We start from the raw sequence: 17,253 nt of genomic DNA on the forward strand, positions 1-17,253 counted from the left end.
CTAAGCATCCCTTAGCTCTGTTAAGCTGACACATAAAAATAACCATCACAATCTCACTAGCTTTAGTGTGCAAGGATATAGTTTCAATACAACTTAAAAGGTGATCTTTCAGAAGAAGTTAAACTCCCCTTTTGTCTCAAATAGCTTTCAACTTTATGCAAATTTATATTTGGAAGTGAGAAGAAAGACAATGAATACTCAGTCCATTATTTATGTTTGTAACTAATCTGATAAGTATTTAAGAAAAATTGTAGATTGTCATTAGGAAATTGAATAGGAGGAAACTTACACCTGCATGAGGACACCCTGAGGGAGTGATATTTAAGCTAAAATTGCAAGCTTGGTCAGTTTTAGAAAAGGTGAAGGAAGCTGAATGGCAGGGAAGAGAGTGTGTCAGCAGAGAGAACTGCGCGTGGGAAGGACTTAAAGCAAGATACTAGCACAGGAGGAATGGGAAGGACAATCCAACGTTGTTGCAGGGCAGAAAGTGTGGTGAGTTACATATTTACATACATGTAAATATATGTAAGTCATACATATATGTAAATATGTACATTTACAATTAGTTTCCTACCTGCCTTTGGATGCCTCCCTGTCTCACTGACTTTAGGATTTTACCATAGAGCATTCTTTGGACAATGAGATGAGTGAACGTGATATTTTTCATGTATGGGCTAAAGCTTTAAATGCTTAGCAGGGGCCTTCTTGCTTCTTTTCTATGCCTTCATAGCACAGCATGCGGTGGATAGGGGCTGATCCTTTTGACCCCCATCCTCAATGTGAAGATCGTCATGAGGATCACATTTCTCCACAGCCTAGAGAAGAGTTACCCAGAGAGAGAGCTGCCCCAGAGTTGACATGTACTGTAAGTGACAAATGACCCTTTGGTTAAAAGTGATGAGACTTTGGAGATTTTGGTATCATGAATTCGATGACAGCTGAATGATTTTGAGGAAGGAAAACAACAGATAGATACAAAAAAGACCAGGATATGCAGAGAATTATAGATGATATTACAGATTTTGGTTTATCTCAAGAATAGTGGAAAGTCAGTGAAACAAGGTATTGGCATAATTAAAATATTATTATAAAAGAAAAGAAATTGTGCTAGCCACACCCCCATCCACCTCCCCCACCTTAACCTTGGTAAGTTATTGTAGTAAAGACTATCTACAATTTATCAAGTAGTTAAAATCACCAGGCTTTCTTTTAAGCACTTCATCTGTAATAGCTAATGAAATCTTCTAAACAAAGTAGGTTATTTTATGATGAGGAAATTGAGACACAAGAAAGATAAGCAAATTTCCCAAGGTTCCAGATGTATTAAATGGCAGAGCCAGGAATCAAGTTTCAACAATGACTTCATTGCCTAAGTTCTCAGCCACAGAAAACCAGAGGAGAGATAAACTAGAGTTGAAGAAAGAGACATGGAGAATTAGATGGAGCTGAGACAAATTCACAAAATTAGAAATATCAAGACTTGTTTTTTTTGTTTGTTTGTTTGTTTTTTTGACTAGCTGTGGGAGATGAGAGAGGGAGATTGCAAAGATGATTTCCAGATTTCTAAAATGGGTAATAGACTGAGAGAGGGGATACTGGAGAGGATGGGTTGGGAGGAGAAGGTCTTAATTTAGATTGTAAACTGCTTAAGGGTAGAAACTGTTATCAAGCATTTGCTTGTGGGTTGCAATGACTCAGTGATGACTTATAAATTGATGAATCATATATTTACAAAAATCTATTTTAAAGTATCATGGGACTGGTATAACATTTTTTTTCTTGAATGAAGATGCGTTTTTCTTAAGGGCTTCTGTTGATAGAGTTCACAGACTTGAATCAGAGAGAACACTCATGTTTGGCAAAAACATTTCCTCCAATACACAGAAGGCCAGTGCCTGTGCTGTGATTTTTACTTCATCACTACCTCTTTTTAGTGGTGGAAAATGCTAATTCCTGAGATGTAACCACATGTTATTTGGCAACTTCATTGCTATATTAGAGCAAATTTAATGTGATTCACAGTTTCAACATAAAATAGCATTTATATTGTAAATTTAATAGTGAAAAAAACAGGCATTTATTCTGGGACAGCTTGGTGCTGACACCATGTTAACAGGTTATCACACAGGTATTTCACTGAGTCCTCACACCCGTTCTTTCACAAACTGCAAGTGCTTTGCCTTGGTGCCATTTTCTTCCTATTCCATTACATTGCTGGATTATCATAGTCATCAGATCATACTGTTGTTTTGAGAAAATTTTAGTATTTTATAGTATTTATTGAGCATAAAAATGAATGTAAACTTTCTTTAAACTAACAGAAATCCATTTAACCAAATTATGCTGCTATTTTATATAGAAATCACTTAGGGGTGCTGCAGTCTTTTAGAATTAATGCTGTCAAATTATTCTATATACTATAGGACCCAGGAAAGACTTGCTGCCCTTACATTGTAATGACACATACTATCCCTTTGTCTGTCTTTCCCTCCTTCTTTGCTGGGGTTAGGGCCACCTAACTGTCTTCTACTGAGACACTAAAATACACTCTGGAAGCAGTGTAGGAACCCCATATGCAGAGAGCCATGGGGCCGTCAGGCCAGGAGGAAACAGAGAATGGAGTAAGACTGACGTGGGGAGGCCAAGAAAGAGGTTATCATTTGTGTATCATCTGTCTGCCTGGGGAAAACATGTGTGGTCAAGGTTACATATAAAACATCCAACCGTCAGTGTGGCAGAACTACCACCGATCACAACAGATGCATCACCAGTTCTAACAGAAATCAGTCACTGATCAGAGTGGTTACCCATCATAACAATTGTTAGACTCTACAGGTGACTTCTAGCTGAATATCAGTCTTGGGAATCATTTGCTAAGTGTGGTATGTGTGAGTTTTAAGAAGTCTTGAGCTGTTCACACTACATAGAAGTATACACCTGTGTCTATAATGGGAAATAACTAATTTGAGGTGGAATACAATGGCATGTTTTAACAATCAAGTAGGTCACCCTTCATAGGGGTGTTTGTTAATAAAATTTAATAATTATATTATCCCAAGACCTTGTGTGTATATTTTTAAGACTGTGATTTATGAAGCACTTCCATGTCTGCAGTCTCACCTGATCTTTATAAGATTCCAAAGAGGCAGACAGAGTACAGATGTTAACTAATTTGCCCAACGCTACATGGTTAGTAAGCAGTATAGTCATGATGAGACATGGGTTCTTTTAGAAAGCTGTGAAATTGTGAAAATTAACTAGTAGTTTTCTTATAAAAAAATTGAATGGCATCTGAACAACAGAGATTCAAAATTACACTGAAAAGTAACTAACAGTAACTAATATTTTTCTTAGGAAATAATAGAGAAGTAAGATAAATTCTGACATTGTTTTTGTGCTTAGGAAAATAAATAGAATAGCACATATTTTATTAGCTTGTCATGATAAGTTATCTTAATTCTGTGAAAAACTTATTTATTTCTACCCACTATGCAGCTGTAGATTTCTAAATACCATTTCTCCAATAAAATAAATTAGGAATTTTTTGAGAAATGGCTGATTCTAGAGCTGGGACATTAGTACTGCAAGATCAGTCTGGACCATTTTATAGAGGCAAAAAGTAAAGAAGTATGGAAAAACTCCCAAAGAAAAAAGCAAAACAGAAACAAAAGGATGGGGGCATGAAAAAGGTACATCAGGAGCCAATCTGAAAGAGCTCCCAATGGCTGCAACTGGAACAATCAGAATAACCAAACAATTACATTATAATCTAAAATATAAAATAAATGTCTATGAATTCATACTAAATAATCTATTATTGAATAAATAATTGAAAGAAACCAATCTTTCTTACAGAAAAATTTCAAATAATCTAAGTATATAATCCTCTCTCTAGGAGATGGAGTTTACCACCCACCTGCCCAATTTTAGGGACTTGCTTCCAAAGAATAATGTATGAAAAAGGAAGAAATAGGAACTTTGTAGTGAATAAACCTGGCAAACACTGCTTTAACCAATGATCAAGGGTAGACTTCAGTCATGTTCATATCACGTGCCCTCTATATGGTGTGTTGCAAGGGCACTTCATTGTACAGGCCTAAAGAAGACAGAAACATTTCAAACAAACAACCTAACCCTATGCCTGCAAGAACTCGAGGAACAACGACAAAGACAGCCCAGAGCAAGCAGAAGGAGGGAAATAACCAAGATCAGAGCAGAACTAAATGACACAGAGTCTAAAAGCACAATCCTAAGGATCAATGAATCCAGGAGTTGGTTCTTTGAAAAGATAAACAAAATAGACAAGCCTTTAAGTAGGCTCATCAAGAAAAGAAGAGAGAGGACTCAAATAAACACAATCAGAAATGAAAGAAGAGAGATTACGACTGATACCACAGAAATAAAAGGGATTGTAAGAAATTACTATGAAGAACTGTATGCCAAGAAATTTGAAAACCTAGGGGAAATGGACACATTTCTAGAAAAATATAATCTTCCAAAACTTAATGAAAAAGAAACAGAAAATCTGAACAGACCAATAATAGCAAAAGAAATTGAAGCAGTAATCAAAAAACTCCCAACACACAAAGGCCCTGGACCAGATGGTTTCACAGGAGAATTCTACAAAGCATTTAAAAAAGAGCTAACCCCTATTCTTCACAGACTATTCCAAAAAATCCAGAAGGATGAAAAACTCCCAAATTCTTTTTATAAGCCAGAATCATACTAATTCCAAAACCAGATAGAGAAACAACAAAGAAAGAGAACTTCAGGCCAATATCGCTGATGAACATAGACACTAAAATCCTCAACAAAATATTGGCAAATCGCATACAACAATATATCAAAAAGATTATACACCATGACCAAGTGGGATTCATCCCAGGGATGCAAGGATGGTTCAACATTCGCAAATCAGTAAATGTAATACATCACATAAACAAAAGCAAAGACAAAAACCACATGATCATATCAATAGATGCGGAAAAAGCTTTTGATAAGGTACAACACCCATTTATGATAAAAACACTCAGCAAAGTGGGAATACAGGGAGCATTCCTCAATATAATAAAGGCCATATATGAGAGACCTACAGCCAATATCATACTCAATGGGCAAAAATTAAAAGCTTTTTCACTAAGATCAGGAACAAGACAAGGATGTCCATTTTCACCACTTCTATTCAATATAGTTTTGGAAGTTTTGGCCACAGTGATTAGGCAAGAAAAGGAAATAAAAGGCATCCAAATAGGAAAGGAGGAAACAAAACTGTCACTGTTTGCAGATGACATGGTAGTGTACATTGAAAATCCTATAGACTCTACCAAAAAACTGCTTGAACTAATTAATGAATTTGGCAAAAGAGCAGGATACAAAGCCAATATCCAGAAATCAAAGGCATTTTTGTATACAAACAATGAATCAGCAGAAGCAGAAATCAAGGAAAAAAATCCCATTTGATATAGCAAAAAGAAAAATAAAATATCTGGGAATAAACCTAACCAAGGAGGTAAAAGACCTGTATGCAGAAAACTACACAGCACTGAAGAAAGACATCAGGGAAGACACAAACAAATGGAAACATATACCGTGTTTATGAATTGGAAGAATTAACATCATCAAAATGTCCATATTACACAAAGCAATATACAGATTCAATGCAATATTTATTAAAGTACCAATGGCATATTTCACAGACATAGAACAAACACTTCGAAAATTTAAATGGAACCATAAACAACCCCGAATAGCAGCTGCACTTTTGAGAAAGAAGAACAAAGCAGGAGGGATCACAATACCTGATATCAAACTGTATTACAAGGCCACTATAATCAAAACAGCCTGGTACTGGCATAAAAACAGGCACATAGACCAATGGAACAGAACAGAGAGCCCAGAAATCAACCCAACTCTCTACAGTCAATTAATATTGGACAAAGGGGGCAGTAACATAAAATGGAGTAAAGATAGCCTCTTCAACAAATGGTGTTGGGAGAACTGGACAGCTACATGCAAAAAAATGAAACTTGAGCACCAACTTACACCATACACCAAAATAAATTCAAGGTGGATAAAAGACTTAAATATAAGCTGTGACACCATGAAAGTCCAAGAGGAGAACATTGGCAAGAAAATCTCAGATATTCCACGCAGCAACATTTTTACCGGTATGTCCCCTAGAGCAAGGAATATAAAGGAAAGAATAAACAAATGGGATCTCATCAAAATAAAAAGCTTTTGCATGGCTAAAGAAAACAGTATTAAAATAAAAAGACAACCAACTGTATGGGAAAACATATTTGTCAATGATACCTCAGACAAAGGTTTAATCTCCAAAATATGCAAAGAACTTACACGACTCCACTCTAGGAAGACATCTAACCCAATTAAAAAGTGGAAAAAAGGACTTGAACAGACACTTCTCCAAGGATGACATACAGAAGATCCAGAGACACATGAAAAGATGCCCAATATCGTTAGCCATCAGAGAGATGCAAATTAAAATCACAATGAGATACCACTTTGCACTGGTCAGGATGGCTATCATAAACAAAGCAACAAACAACAAATGTAGGAGAGGTTGTGGGGAAAAGGGGTCCTTAGTTCACTGTTGGTGGGATTACAGACTGGTACAACCATTATGGAAAACAGTGTGGAATTTTTCTCAGAAAAATAAAAATCGACCTGCCTTTTGACCCAGCAATTCCGCTGCTTAGGATTCCTAAGAATCCTAAAACATCAATTTCAAAGAACCTATGCACCACAATGTTCATAGCAGCACAATTTACAATAGCCAAGAGTTGGAAGCAACCTAGGTGCCCATCAGTAAATGATTGGATCAAAAAATTGTGGTACATATACACAATGGAATTCTATGCAGCAGAGAGAAAGAAGGAGCTACTACCCTTTGCAACAACATGGATGGAACTGGAAAGCATTATGCTGAGTGAAATAGGCCAGGTATTGAGAGAAAAATACCATATGATCTCACCTTGAACAGGAAGCTAAACAACAAAATAAACAAGCAAGCAAAATAAAAACCAAGACACTGAAATAGAGAACAAGTGGACAGTGACCAGAGGGGAGAGGGAAGGGAATTTCAGGGGGAAAAAGGGCAGGGATTTAGAGGAACAAATAGGAAGGACACAGGGATGAGAACTAAGGGGGGTGGAAATGGGAGGGAGGTGGGAAGCACAGGGTGGGGGGGGGGCTGGGATGGGAGAAATAGACAAAAAACTGTACTTGAAAAATAACTAAATAAAATTATTAAAAAAAGAGACAGATTTGGCTTTAGTTTTGCTAACTTCAAAGCAGGGGCATTCCATAGAAACTTCTAATTAGCATGTGCAATAGAAGTTGCTCCAACTCTGGATGTTTTAGGAATCACAGTGCAGTAGAAGGAAGCCAAAGCTTGACAGTGTCATAACAGGGAAAGAGTTCACTTGTCCATGAATGTGGTTACCAGCCATTATATCGTTTGCCCATAATTCAAAGATAATAAAGGAACCTGGGAGAATGATCGAGGGTGAAGATTGTTTTAAAAACACATCAGGTGTTACAATGAATGAAAAATGGTTAGAACTTCTATTTCCAGGCCCCCCAATAAAACTCTTGTGCAGATAAGGATGTGAGCTTCACACACCATCAGGCTTTCTGGTCTGTTTAGCTCAGAAAGACTGAAATCAGGAAGGGGAAGGCCTCTGTGAACAGATTATAGGTCATAAATTAGTTAATAAAATATGTCCCAATGTTATCTGTCAAACCGCTTATTTTATATATACTTGTCCATTGGTTTATTTGTTTCTGTGCTTTCTCAAGGCTGTATTTTGGTAGCATAAGTCAATATATGAGTTTTTGATTATACAAAAGTTTATTTTTAAATGACTTGCCTTCTGTGGAGTAAATAACAGTGTTGTGTGTGTGTTTTGTGTATAATTTATTGCTGTTGATCAGGAATTTGAAAGTTAATTTTAGCTCTCAGTATTTAATAATAGTGATTCCATTGAAATGTGTATGTTGTCATATGCCAAAATGTATTGATTTTTGTCATAAAATTAATTTTAATTTCTGTTTTCTAGACCTTTCAGGGCTTATATAGTTCTAGTAGAATATTTTCATGTATTATTACATCTAATTCTTGTTGACTAGGTCCAGTATCAGTGATAAAGCAACACTATATGTATCTATGTACATTTCTGTGTATATTATAGATACAGAAATTCCTGTGCCCATTTCAAAGTTTCTCTGTATTAAAGACAATAAGCTAAAAAAAAAGAATAGCATGAATGAAAAATTGTAAAAGAAGAACTAGCTATTTAGTAAAATGAGAAGAGAAATGTGAAATTCCAGTATTTTCTGCAAAGCTTTGTTGTTTGAGTTTATTTTGGTATTTGTTGGAGGGAAGAACAAGAACAATGTATTGAGGCCTTTCTGGTGAACTTATTAATATATCAATAAAATCACCAGTGCATGGCTTTTATATCTCTACACTAATCTGGCCCCATATGAGTGAGCTCTAACTCACTTTTCATGTCTAAATAATTTCCGAAATTACTTAATATTTTTGTTTATATTCTCAGATTTTCTCAATCAATTCCTGTCTTTCAGACTGTGTTTATATAGAATGCCAAATCCAAGTAAATTCAATGAAAAAAAAACCACATTCATCCCATTGGGTGTTTGACAAAATGACTTGATTGATGACTTCTCTTGTTCCCAGCTATTGAGTAGTTTTGTAAACATAGCCTCTTTCCTGCCAAATGACAGTTTGGGGAATTTCTTCTTGACTTCACTGATTTGTCAATGTTTATAAGGTAGATATAGACAATTTTCCATAATGCTGTACTTCTAAACAATGATGGAAACATTTCTCTAATTGTCCTAATATTTGGAAACAAACTGACAATTTGTTGCCTTTTTTCCTTATATTCAAATACTTTTTATTGATTAGCTGTCTCATACATTCTTATATAAACTCATTAAAAAAGAAAGCTGTGAAGTAAACTAATTTTTAAAAAATGGAATAACCAAAATTTAAAAAAATACAGAAACTAAAGCATTAAAATTTATTATCACATCTACAATGCTTTTCAAGTGATAAAATCATCACTAAACCATGAAAGAATGCATTTGTAATCATTAATCATTATACTAAATAGGTTACTAATAAATATGTCAAGATTAGCAACTTTTGGTTTCTAATTTTACATATAAGATTTTTCCTATTTTTTTAAGAAAAAAAATTTTGGGTGAGAAATGTCTTCTCTGTAGAATATCAGGTTATTTCCTGAGGATATATTAGGCAGTTTTTACCGATTTTTCAAATTTCTCCCTCTTGGGTTATGGGTTCTTGCATAATCTGATCCTTAAGATTTATACTCTTGAATATGAGACCAGTGAGATATAATTACTTCACGTCCGAACTCTCTGCAGTTAGTAGCCACTGAGTTTTGTGGGACAAGGTTTTAGTGAGGCAACTATACATACACAGGATAGGGTCTTCCACATGAAACTTCGGAAAAGTGCCCACTCTCCCCAGTTTGGTGTGGCCAATGCAATAAATATTGGGAAGTAGGAATAAGGGAGAGGGATAGAATGGAAATTTTGAAGACTATGCTAGCAATAAAACGCTTAACAAGGACATTTTCCAGAGTTATCTGGTTCCGAGGTGTAATAAATTCTCTAGTAAGATTTTGTGGAAATTTTTACAGTAATAAGAGTTTGTGTTAATGGGCTCTGAAACAGAGGCAACAAAATGTTCTCTCTTTCTCTTTCTCTTATTTGTTCGTCCCAAGTGTAATCTTTACTCAGAATTCTTGCTCCTGATTTCACCCTTGAGCATGTTTTGGGAGTTAGCTTAGTGAAAACTTAACTTTTTTGCTTACCTTTATGACTAATGGAGAGATCTTATGGAATAATATTTTTGAGACAGTAAATTTTAAAATATAAGCTTTTGGTTGCATGTGAACAAGGTAACATTTTCTTTACTTTTTTTTTCAGGTATTCTTTACCATTTCTAAATCCTTGCGATTTTTTTCCAGAAATAGTTTTTGTGAAAGTATAAAGAGATCATGCCAAGAATCTTGTAAAGTCATGTCTGAGGAACTCAGATGCAAGTGTCTTGATTCTGTCTCTCTGGGAATATGAGTAAGAGGGGGAACAAAAGATGAGTCACTTCTGTCATCCAGAAAACTAAAAATATACTGAATATTTTGAGAAACAGCAAATGTTATTAAAATTTTTGAGGCTATGTAATGAAATTTATATTCCCTGGTTTTTGAAGTAATATACATTTATAATATATTTTTAGAAAATACAGGAAAGAAAAAAGGAAGAAACTGTTCAATCAAAATCTTGTAGCAATAAATATGTTAACATTTTGGATTTTTTCATTAAAATTTTTTTTCATTTAAAATTCCTTATGAAATTATTTTTAATACTTATGCCTTAAAATTCTGGAATAAGAATAATCTTAGAGTAGTTTTGTTTTACTTATAAAAAAGGAAACAAATGCTGTTTCTTGTACCATTATCATTGGTTTAGTGCTTTTTTTAGAGTGATGCTTCACCTTCCTTAAAGGTTGACTTTTAAAGAAAAATATACCTAATGTTTTTCTTTTCTTTTCTTTTTAAATTGAATTTATTGAGGTTACATTGGTTAATAAAATTACATAGACTTCAGGGGTACAATTCTATAACACGTCATCTGTATATTGTATAGTGTGTTCATCACCCCATGTCAAATCTCCTTCCAATACCATTTATCATCCCCTTAACCCTCTTCTACCCTCTACTCCCTTACCAAACTCTGATAATCACCACACTGTTGTCTGTGTCTGTGAGGGCTTTTTCCCCTTTTTTTGATTAATCCCTTTATCTTCTCACCCAGACCTATGTTTTTCTGAAGCTTACCATTTATATAGGTATACACCTTTGAATTTCAATCCAATTTTTAGAATAAATTCAGAACAAAAAAGAATTCTCTGATATTTGTCTTTTTAAAATAATTTTTAAAATTTAATTATTGTTCAAGTACAGTTTTCTGTCTTTTACTCCCATCCCAGTCCACCCCCCCACAGTGCTCCCCACCTCCCTCCCATTTCCACCCCCCTTAGTTGTTGTTCATGTGTCCTTTATACTTTTTCCTGTGAATCCTACCACTTTTCCCCCTGAAATTCCCTCCTCTCTCCCCTGTGGTCACTGTCAGCCTGTTCTCTATTTCAGTGTCTTTGGTTATATTTTGCTTGCTTGTTTGTTTTGTTGATTATGTTCCACTTATAGGTGAGATCATGTGGTATTTGTCTTTCACTGCCTGGATTATTTCACTTAGCAGAATACTCTCCAGTTTCATCCATGCTGTCACTAATGTTAGTAGTTCCTTCTTTCTTTCTGCTGCTTAGTATTCCATTGTGTAAATGTACCATAGTTTTTTGATCCACTCATTTACTGGTGAACAGATTCACAGAAATGGAGATCACATGGAGGGTTATCAGAGGGGAAAGGGAGGTGGGACAATGGGGGAAAAGGTACAGGGAATAAAAATCATAAATGACAGATACAAAATAGACAAGGGGAGGTTAAGAATAGTACAGGAAATGGAGAAGTCAAAGAACTTATATGTATGACCCATAGACATGAACTAAAGTGGGGGAATGATGGTGGGAGGTGGGCTACAGGTTGGAGGGGAATAAAGAGCAGACAAAAAGGGGACAATTGTAGTAGCAATATCAATAAAATATATTTAAAAATGATTTTTCTGCATCTATTGTTAAGGTCATATGATTTAAATCATGTTTTATTAATATAACACATTAACAAAAAAGGATAAATTGTCTTTTAAAAGGAAGACAGTTATGAAGCAAATTACATTGGTTGAGGATGAAATAAGAACACTCTGAATTTTGTGTAAACATTCTCTATTCAGGATTATTCCATAGGCCCCAATATTTTGTTTAAAATCACCACAAATCTTAGACTTACTTGGAATATTCAAGACTTTAGTTGGTTTTTTTGTTTTTTTTTTTTTGCCATCAAGATGAAGAATCATTGACCCAAGACATTTACTCACTTTTCTCTTGGGACAGGTTAGAGGAGGAGGTTAAAGGGGAGGTTAAAGGGGAGGGGTGAAGTCCTGTTGAGTCCAGCACTTCAGTTTAGTTATCATCAGTTTTTTTTTTCAGTGACCACAGGTTGAACTTCTAATTGCAGCCAACTTTTTCAAAACACTTGTTTTTGGTCACAAAGAGAAATAAAATGAAGACGACTGATGAGTCACTCCACATTCTTTAAAGTTACTACCAAAACAATTTTCCTAAGGAGGGGTGGTCGTGTCATCTTTATCTTGAAAGAACACACCTTAAATAATTGCATCGCGTGGTAAATTTGAAATAAAAGATGAGGCAGGCATTGTCAATTTATTTAATCAGTGGTTCTAGCTAGTGGTTCTAGTGGTTCTGTATCTTCTTTTATAGCTGGGATCCACCCCAGCAAAGTAGCAGTAGTACTAGAATTTACTGGACGCCTTTGAGAAACCCAGCTGCCAGTGACAGCTCGAGGTGTCTTTCTAAAGCACAGTTGCTGGCTGTCATATTGAAGCAACTAAGGTGGAATTGTTTGAAAGCAGGTAGTGCTTTTGACTAAGGCCAGAAAATACAATATTGGGGTTAGGGCTAGTGAGAATTTATTGGAAATGCTTCATTAAGAATCCTGGTGAACCAAGCCAGAGCCAGTCCCTTCATGACTCTGAAAAAAATAGACTTCAAAGGAGGGATGATCCTACAGAATTTAAGGTCTTTTTCTATACAGGCTCAGAATATGCTGTACAGGACAAATAATGGGTAATTGCATGTTAATAGATTTAATTATTGGTTTCAGCTGATATAATTATTTGTGTGAATTAATTTGGTATAACAACTATGTACAGAGAGTCATAAAATTGTAATGATTTGATTAGAAAGGTGTACAAAAATGAAATAATGATACCCATTTTGAATTATTTCTGTACAAAAGAAAGTAATGCAATCAAAAGGAAGTATAGTTTCAAAATGCCTTGTTTGGGTTTATACAGAATATATGTTTCTTAAATTATATAAAAATATATAGATTAATTTCCATTTCCTATTAGCCTAGGAAAATAAGTCATCACAAGAAAGAAAGGAAGACCTTGGGATAGGCTAAAATCTATAGTATTACAAATTAAAGGGTTTTTTTTTGATACCAGTAATTTTTAATTAATTAATTAATTTATTTTTGGTTCCACTTAATTTTTTTATTTTTAAAGTATTTTTATTGATTATATTATTACAGTTTTCCCAATTCCCCCCTTTCTTTCCTCTCTGCCTGCACCCCTCAATCCTCTGGCATTCCCCCAACTTAGTTCATGTCCATGGCTTGTACATGTAAGTTCTTCGAATTCTCTGTTTCCTATGCCATTTTTTTCTCTCCCTGTCTATTTTATGCCTACTAATTGTACTTCTTCTTCCCTGTACCTTCCCCTCCTCTGATTCCTCTCTTCCTCCTCCCCACCAAAATTCTTCCATGTGATGTCCATTTCTCTGATTCTGTTCCAGTTCTAGTTCTTTGCTTAGTTTTTGTTTTTTGTTGTTTTTCTTTTCTTTTAGGTTCATTTGTTGATAGTAGTGTGTTCATTGTCATTTTATTGTTCATAGTTTTGATCTTTTTCTTAGATAAGTTCCTTTAACATTTCATATAATAATGGCTTGGTGGTGATGAATTCCTTTAACTTGACCTTATCTGGGAAGCACTTTATCTGCCCTTCCATTCTAAATGCAGTTTGCTAGATAGATTAATCTTGGGTGAGTGTCAGGACCTTGTCTTTCATGACTTGGAATGCTTCTTTACAGCCTCTTCTTTTCTGTAAGGTTTCTTTTGAGAAATCAGCTGATAGCATTATGGGCACTCTTTTGTAGGTAACTCTCTCCCTTCCTCTTGCTTTTGGGATTCTCTCTTCATCTTTAATCTTGGGTAACTTAATGATGATGTGCCTTGGTATGTTCCTCTTTGGATCCAACTCTTTGGGACTCTCTGGGCTTCCTGGACTTCCTGGAAGTCTATTTCCTTCACCAGATTGGGGAAGGTTTTTTTTCCAGTATTTGTTCAAATAAGTTTTCAATATCTTGCTGTTGTTCTTTTTCTGGCACCCCCATAATTCAGATATTGGAACATTTTGGGTTGTTCTAGAGAGTTTGTAAGTCTCTCTTCACTTTTTTGAATTCTGGTTTCTTCATTCTGTTCTGGTTGGGTGTTTATTTTTCCCTTTTGTTCAAAAACATTGCTTTGAATCCTGATTTTCTTCTTGTCACTGTTGGTTCTCTGAATATTTGGCTTTATTTCATTTTGGGTATCTTTCATTTATTTTTTCATTTTTTGAGCAAGCTCAGTCAGTTCTGTGAGCATTTAGATTACCAGGGCTCTAAATTCTCCATCAGATAGGTTGGTTATCTCCTCATCGCTTAGCCCCCTTTCTGAAGTTTTGCTCTGTTCTTATATTTGGACCATATTTCTTTATCTCAGTGCACCAGTCTAGTTGTTCTGGTTGACTTTTTCTTTAATTCCTTGGTTGTTGCAGTTTCATGTAGTTTGATTTTCTGGCACTTCTGGTTGTTTATTGATTTTAGTTTGGTTGTTATCCTCCTTTGGTTGTTAGAGGAAGTGAAGAGTTTCTACCTACACCTCTATCTTTGCCAGAACTCTGATGCCAGTAATTTTTTAAAAGAGAAAACAAGAAAGCTGATTTTTCTCCTCTGGAATAGGCTTTCCATATAATTGTTTGTGTTTTTGAAAAATTGAAAACTGTTTTTTTAGCATACAAATTTCTGCTCAAATTAAAAAATTGCAAAGCATCTTTTTTCCTACCAGACAGCTGTTTACTATTAAAATAATGAACTTTGAAATTCAATCTTTAAAACATGTGCAAATATTTATATATCTGCAACTTAAGAAAAATGTTTTCCCAATACTCCTAACAAAAACCTTTAATCTCTGCTAATTTTTTGTTATTGTAACATTTCAGGTGTCTCTTAAGAGATGGTTTAAGCTTCCAGCTTAAAATAATATTGATTGTGTCCAGCCAAAAATCTGAGGTAGTTTAGTAGTTTCATATTATTTAGTCAAAGCTGACTACTAGGTATTTCTTTATATTTTTGGTCATTTTTATAGCTTCAATTATTCTTTAATAATTATGAAATGTTTTATTATCAATAGAAAATTTCACATTTTTATTTGAAATAGAAGTTTTTGAATCACTTAATGATCTTAATTTGACTAGGGTGTCAACAGAAATGTTTAATCACAATCACATTTTTTGTCCTCTCTTGCTTAGGGTCTATCATTTCACTCATTTACTAAACATTCTAGAATGTCCATGAGGGGCCATACATTATGCTAGATGGTAGGTTTACAGAGATAGTCCCTGTTTCTGAGAAGCTGACAGTAAATTATAGCAATGCTTTATTGTAAGTGCTACAATAAATATCTGCAGAGGATATTACTGGAGTTGAGGGGGAGACAGAATGAGGGTGTTTAGGGCTGTCTGGGTACAGAAGTAAAGACATACTTCTAAGAAAATGTGACATAATCTCATATTTTGAAGCTGAATATAGAAATCTCTTTTATGGCTAAAGGCCAAACTTAGGGTAATGTCCTCCATGCTAGAAGAAGTATTTACACAATTAACACAAGTATTTGTTTAGAGCTGGGTACCCTTCCTCCAAACTTCTCTTGATTTGTTTTCCTGTTTGATCATATAATTTTGTTGCATCAGGATTACCTGATAGATTATTAAAACATAGATTGCTGAGTCCCCCCACCCCAAGTTTCTGATTCAGTGTGTATGGGGTGGATATCGAAAATTTGCATTTTTAAGTTCCCAGGTTATGCTGATGCCCCTGCTCCATGGACCATACATGACCAAATATCAGAATCAGTGGGGCATGTTTTAAAAATATGCACTCTTGGGGTCTATTTCCAGAGATTCAAATTTAGATGAACTTGGATGAGATTAAAGAATTTATATTTTTAATATATTTCCCCAGTTGATTCTAATATATTAAAGATTATCAATAAAGTTTGTGATCCATAGACATAATCCAGTTCTCTTGTTTCACAAATGATGAAATTAAGATGTAGAAAAGTAATGAAGCTTGGAAGCCACTGAGTTGGCATATTATGAAACCATCACAGGTTGTGTTAATCCAAAGGCAGATGCCTGAAAGTATTGGGAAAAAAATAAAACCACTATTATTATTAGCGCATCTCCTAAGACTTGTGAAATTGCAGCTGCCCTAGAAAATTGAAACAACCAGATTTGGTATTCAGATTCAGTGAAGAATGGTTCAACTATATTTCCTTGTACCGGATTTGTAGTTTAATTGGTGGATGCTAAAGAATGCTGAGAAGTTTATTAACATTCACCAAAATGCTTTTCTAGTTCTGTCTCCTGCCCTCCAAGGACTCGAGGAATGGAAACTTGTGTTCAAGATTCACCAGAGATTCCTGGGTAGTAACTTATATATACTTCCAGTACACAACACAGTAAATGCTATTAATCTTATGTTCACTATAACCAAGATCAACACCAAAGCAAGATAGCATCTGCTGCCGAATGAGAACAACTAGCTTATATTATTGAGCAAAGTTCTGTTTGGAAAACATTTTGAAAGGTAAAACTCAGTGATTCATTTAGCCCAAATTAGAGTATCAATTATAAATGTTCTTTTGGAAGAATATTAAAATAATTAGACCAGTTGAATTATAATGTTCAATGTTGGAATATACATTTACTTTAATAATTTTTAATATTTAAAACAATAACATATATACAGTTAAAAATAAAATGAGAAGAAATGTGAGAATTCATCAAAATTACATAACTAAAAAGGAGCAGAGTAAGCTCTCTTTCCCACTATACCTCATTTTTTCCCTTTAAGAAACCATAAGAAGATTCCATTATCTACTGAATCAAATCAGTAGTTTTACTGTGACATTCAGTGCTATTCAAAGTCTCTTCCTTATAATATATTGCCCCAGTAATTAGACTTCAATACAAGTAAGCCAGCCCAAAATCAAGAAACATGAAAAAAATATCTACTATAGTCTATGAGAGGAGGTGGGTGGATTCAGATTTGAATAACACTCAATCTCTCTTTCAAGGCACTTCCCAGACAAGTAGCAGATATCACATTCCAAAACATGCACAATTATACATTCACATGATATTAATAGACAGATTTATATT

At 34.7% G+C, this 17,253-nt stretch overlaps 1 pseudogene; it reads left to right on the forward strand.

Moving 5' to 3' along the window:
* The first annotated feature begins 736 nt into the window (after positions 1–736).
* Positions 737–16,711, forward strand: LOC119050651 (protein SPO16 homolog; annotated as a pseudogene).
* The last annotated feature ends 542 nt before the right edge of the window (positions 16,712–17,253 follow it).

Source organism: Artibeus jamaicensis, unplaced genomic scaffold (assembly GCF_021234435.1).
Source record: "Artibeus jamaicensis isolate MK-2021 breed Jamaican fruit bat unplaced genomic scaffold, CSHL_Jam_final contig_1127, whole genome shotgun sequence".
NCBI lineage: Eukaryota > Metazoa > Chordata > Mammalia > Chiroptera > Phyllostomidae > Artibeus > Artibeus jamaicensis.